The sequence below is a fragment of the Mus caroli genome, unplaced genomic scaffold (genome assembly GCF_978045245.1).
Source record: "Mus caroli unplaced genomic scaffold, Mus_caroli_1 scaffold_9, whole genome shotgun sequence".
Lineage (NCBI taxonomy): Eukaryota > Metazoa > Chordata > Mammalia > Rodentia > Muridae > Mus > Mus caroli.
Genome location: NW_028227264.1, coordinates 83,870,001 through 83,875,349, shown reverse-complemented (window position 1 = coordinate 83,875,349; position 5,349 = coordinate 83,870,001). Strand labels below are relative to the sequence as shown.

Sequence of the window (5,349 nt, the reverse complement as noted above, 5' to 3'; positions counted from 1 at the left end):
TTCTTTTCTTTTACCTCTTCCTTCCCTCCCTTCCCCTCCCTCCTCCTCTCCCTCCTCCTTCTTTTCTTTCTCCTCCTTCTCTTCATGTGTGTGTGTGTGTGTGTGTTTGCATGTGTGTAGGCCAGAGATCAACACCAGCCTCCTCCTCACCTCCCACCACCTCCTGAGCCTTTTCCTGAATGACCACCTTGGGTGTTATCTGCAGTCTTGGATCAAATGCCAATAGTGAGGAGCCAGACTTCTAGAGCCTCCTCTACAAATCTGAGAGAACGTATCCAGCCTTGTTTGGTTTAGGGTTCTTGCATATGGGGCCAGGGTGATGTGAATCCAGCAACCAGTGTATACTTAAGCCATTGCCATTTCTGCAAGCTGGGCACTGTGGTTACACCCATGGTTTCATTTCCTCCTTGCAGACACTCTAAGAGAAATACAGTGAACCTCTATTTATTTCCATATGAGGAAGTTAGGACTGAAAAAGATTAAACCATTTTCCCAAGACACGTAGGCAATGGGAGGCAGAGGCTAAGACTTGGCACCACCTCCATCCTGGGCCAGAGCAGGCACATACAAACAACAGGTGTCCCTGTAAACAAGGCACGTAAGACTTCTCCAAACAAGAATAATGAAGGAGGAGGCGCTCTGGTTCCATCATGGCTGTGTGAAGTGTGGGAGCTTCCTAGGTGCTTGTGGTGATGTGCTGGCTCTGACCATACCATGCTCCTTCCTGGGTCCTTGCTTAGAGCATCTTTCCAGCCTGTTCATCTGTCAGTTCTCTAACTCTCCCCATTCAAGGCCCAACACAAGACACCAATACTTACATTCCCAAGCTCCAATCTGTTTTTGTGCTGTCTTTTGGTCCTCGGTATGGGGTAACAGAGGAAACATAGCTTTATCAGAACAGAGGTATGTTTTTCTCACTTTATGCATGATGGAAGACTGGGAGAGTGCTTATCACAGAGTGGCCTAAAAGGGCCGGACACTCACAAAATTAGCTATAGGTGCCTACCCCCCGCCCCAGATCCTTAGTAGAGCTCAGCTTAGGCCTGGGAGTCAGGAGATGCTCGGATATGGACAGTGTGATGCTTTTCCCATCTCTGCTGGTTAGGCCTTTTATTTACTGATGTGGGAAGCAGGTAAAATATCCTTCGCACCCAGACTGACAGTGGCAGGTGCTGAAGCAGTTCGTGAAGTCTTGGGGTTTCTGTGGAGGGCAGAGATAGGAGCTCATGAGCAAACGTGTCCTCGGTGCTGGGACTGAGGCACCGTCTTCTTTCCCTCAGGAATCCTTGGGGACAGAGCTCCTGAGTCACCTCTCTCCGGAAGCCTGCCCAGGCACAGATCAGAGTGAGAACAAATTCCTTCTGTGTTTACCACAAGTCGGGTACTGGCCTTCCTAAGGACCCTCTTGACAAGGGATCCTAAAACAAGTGTTCCTTTTTTATGCAGTCTCCTTGGAGTGGTTCACATGGCTTTATTCATGATCCTGGCTTTTAGCGTTAGAGTTTTTATCTGGGCACATGGTTGCCCACAGCTGCTAAATCCCCTCTCACATGACTGCATTATCATGGTGGAAGATTCTGGTCCCTTACAGGAAGATCCTGTTTTCTTCTTACTCCCTTTTCTGTCCAGTTAGATGTCACATGACCATGTTGGCCTTCCTAGGCACTGTCTCTGGAGCGATTTGCTGGGGGTTCCTAGCAAGGCATCACAACATTGGGGCTTATGTGACAGACATGCATTACCCTACAGTCCTTGAGGCTGGGAGCCAGCAATCAGGACTGTTCTAAGGGCTTCTGAGGATGTGGGCTGCCCACGGCCTCTCCTTGGGTTACAGGTGACAGTTTGGTTCTGTGGCTTCACTTAATCCTCCCTTTGTGTGAGTGGGTGTGCAGATTTTGCATGCTTATAGGGATACTGGTCACAGGGTATTACGGGCACATCTTGATGACGTCATGCTCACTTAACTACATCTGCAAATGACCCTGTTTTCTATTAAGATCATATTCTGAGGTCCTGGGGGTTAGAATTTCTGCCTATATGCTTTTTGAAGGTGAAACAATGCAGCTGGTATAAGCCTTGCAAACAGACACTGGGCCTGGACACCTGGATCACCTTTTAGACCTGGGAGGCTGTAGCTGCCAGCTTGCAGCTCTCAATGTGAATTGCTCCCAGGGGGTGTCTGTGCATCCAAGATCACAAACCTTCCCAGGTGTAGTCAGGTGCCTGTCTGTGAATATAAGGCTTTCAACATGGATAACCCTAAAGGCTGCCATGGCTTCAGGGTACTTTTCGGGCTGCTGAATCTTTATCTGTAACCACATCACTACCCAGCACCTTCTGTGCAATCTAGCTTTTATTCCCGTGGGGTTGTTGCCAATCCTAAGGCCAGTTCTCAAAAAACTGGAGGTCAGCTTTGAGTTGGCTTCCTAGATAACACCACAGAGAACCCAGAGCCTAGAAGCATCCTCTGTACCCAACACCGCCAACACAGCATGAGGACTCAGCCTATCTACAGTTGGTCTGGGATATGGGCAAGAAAGAAATTCCCCTTTCCAGAGACTTCTATTGTCAGACTGTCCTGCTGCCCCAGAGCCCGTGCCCCAGGGCTGCAAGGAGCCTGCTTCGGGTAATTTTCCAGGTCTCCAGATTCTGTGGATGCAGCATAATACACCCTGCCCCCTCCCGAGCATGTCTACACATCACTAAAACATGCTTGTTTGTGGGTTTTACCCAGAATGTTGGAAATGGTTGTGTTCCAGGCGCTGAGCCTGGGGTGCAGCTGGGATCTGGGCTGCTCTGGTGCTATGACACAACACACTGAATTTTGACTCAGCTCCAAGTTGTCTCTTCCCACCACGGACCCTTCTAGCCCTCACCTCTAAAGCATCACAGGGTTATCTGAAGTTCCCTTGTTCTGTCTGTTTTAGAAAGTTGCACGAGGCTGAATTGAGCCCAGATGAGGACCTTGGAAAGGTCAGAAGCGCAGTCCAAACACAAGGTGCCATTACCATGATTGCTTTTGACATTAAAAGGCTGTTTTGGTCCCAGGTTGTGTGGAGCCAAGGCTTGACAGATGGCACTCTCTGAATGCTCACAGGGGCCTCTCTGCCTGGGGATTTTCCACTGAATACAGCTTTCTTTCAAAGTTTTGTTTTGTTTTGAAACTGGAGAGCCAGTGAGGAGCCTGGGCTAATCCAAGATGCTGGGCTGAGCCACTCAACCGGCAGAGTGCAGGGCAGGCCTTTTTATCCCTACTTGAACCGATTGAACTTTCAGCTGACCTGGGAGGAGGTAGATTCTCAGTCCCTGACACAGCTGGCCGTGATAGACCGCATGCAAGGGGCAGGCTTATGACCCGTCCCAGAAGCACCAGGACCGAGCTGAGCTAACTCCTGGTCTTTGTCTTGATGTGTCTTTGGAAGGGCAGGTATTGGGGGCTGAGGTGGTGGAGAGGGAGAAGTAAGGGAGTCATAACAAGGTTGGACTTAGAGGGAAATGCATCCATTTAATCCAACCTTCTCTATTGCTGATCAAGGCCCAGAGAGGTTTCAGAGCTCACAAACGTCACCCAGCTCAAGTCCAGAGAGCCAAGGACTTCTACCCTCTCAGCCTCTTGGGCAGCTTATCCCTCTGTAGAGTTGTTGGCTGCAGCCGTTGCATTTTTTTTTATCAGAGTTGGAGAGAGGATGGAAAGGTTGGTTACCTGATGTCACAGTTGAGCAACAGGGTCCTCCCTTTGGTGTGGCTAGGTCTTTGGTCAATGGGCCGACTCCCCAGTCACTGCTGTTGAGATGAGAAAGTGGCCTGGATGATTTTACTCAGATGCGCAACTGTAAGTCAAAGTCAGACTCTTCTTACCAGAGTTAGGGTGAGAGCCTGGGCCCTGACAAGCCAGGCTCTGCCACCTTCCATCCACCGTCCAATTGAAGACACAGTTACTCAGGAAAAGCAGGAAAGGAGACTGTATTCAATGCGGCCACATTGGGAAGAGAAACAAAGAAGTCCAGTGCACCCTGGAGAGCCCATCCTGAGTGACCTGAAAGATGTTCATGTTTAAGCAGTGGGCAAGAGGTCTGCACAGCTATGCAGACCTGGCATATGGTCTTGCCCAGGGTATTGTCTTACCCATCACCGTTGCTCAGGCCCCAGTCTGGCCTACAAGGTGGCCTGACAGATGTCAGGACTGTATACAAGATCTCTTTCTGGGAGACAAGTTCTTTCTTGGGCTGGCACCAGGCTCCCTTCCTGTCTTTTCCTTTACCCATCAGAGAAGTCCTGGAAAATTCCAATTTGTTGGAATCTATTGCTTCACTGATCTGATAGCTAAAGAGAGTGACAAAGGTGTCACCCTAGAATCTCTTCATTCTTGTCAGGATGGTCCCTGTCAGCAGACTGCCCAAACCCAGGGGAATGAATGCATTCCTCCATGAAAACTCTACTTTGAGGTGTCCCTCTAGAATCTTCTGTCAAAAAAGTAGCATTCTTGGGAGTATAGCTGACCTCTATGGACAGCTGGTGGTTCTGGAGAACTGGCATTGTCTGGAGGGACATCTGTCCCTCTTGCCAGATGATCTTAGCCTGGTCTTTACTTAGTTTGGGCAGCCTGGGTAGTCCAGACTAGCCTCAAGCCTTCCTCTGACTCCCCTTATAGATGAAAGAGTGAACTGAGGGTGAGGGAACTGGACAAGAGTCATCCCCTAGAGCAGAGATGCTAGAGGGTAAGAGCCCAGGCAGGGGGCCTTCTCCCTCATATGGCCATTTCTGGGGCATAGAAGATACCAAAGGCATGGTACTGCTGTGTTGGCTAGTCAAGGAGGGTCTTTGCAAAGAGAGGTGGGAGTGGGCCTCTATTTCTTAGGTAGATCCAAGGAAATGGAGAAGTACCGCAGCCCCTAACTGTGTCCTTAACTGCCTTCTCATTAACAGATCAGCATGTATTAAAACAAGAACATTAGGACAAAATCGAGCTCATGACTAACACACACACACACACACACACACACACACACACACACACACACTACAGAAATCCCCAAGAAATTAAAACAACATTCCTGGATCCTGGAATCTTGCCTACAGCTAACCGCTGTAACTTCTGGGCACGTGTCCTCCCAATAGTTGGCATCTGTGTGCATGCATAGGATCTGACAAAAATAACCCTCTTTCCTGTGTAATGTGGGAGCCTCTTGAGAGCACGGCCAGGGTAGGTCCAAATAAAGAGGAGGGATGACTGGTATTGTGAAGGTTAAGGGTCAAACAAGAAGTGGCCTTACAACTAACAATAAACAATTCAGCCTCCTGAGGAGATGCTAGGAGAAACCTGAGAGGATGTGGTTAAAGGGTAGGATA

The 5,349-nt window shown here is 49.2% G+C and overlaps 1 long non-coding RNA gene across 2 annotated transcripts in view; it reads right to left on the bottom strand.

Moving 5' to 3' along the window:
* Positions 1-426: 426 nt before the first annotated feature.
* LOC147002704 (uncharacterized) overlaps positions 427-5,349 on the bottom strand; it is an 11,909-nt gene continuing 6,986 nt past the window's right edge. The window contains exons 2-3 of one of the 2 annotated variants that reach the window (XR_015048539.1): positions 3,704-4,036; positions 427-1,324 (exon numbers count right to left, since the gene is read on the bottom strand). This is a non-coding gene — a long non-coding RNA (uncharacterized LOC147002704). The remainder of the gene's footprint in view (positions 1,325-3,703; positions 4,037-5,349) is intronic. The other variant, XR_015048538.1, reaches the window with a different exon arrangement.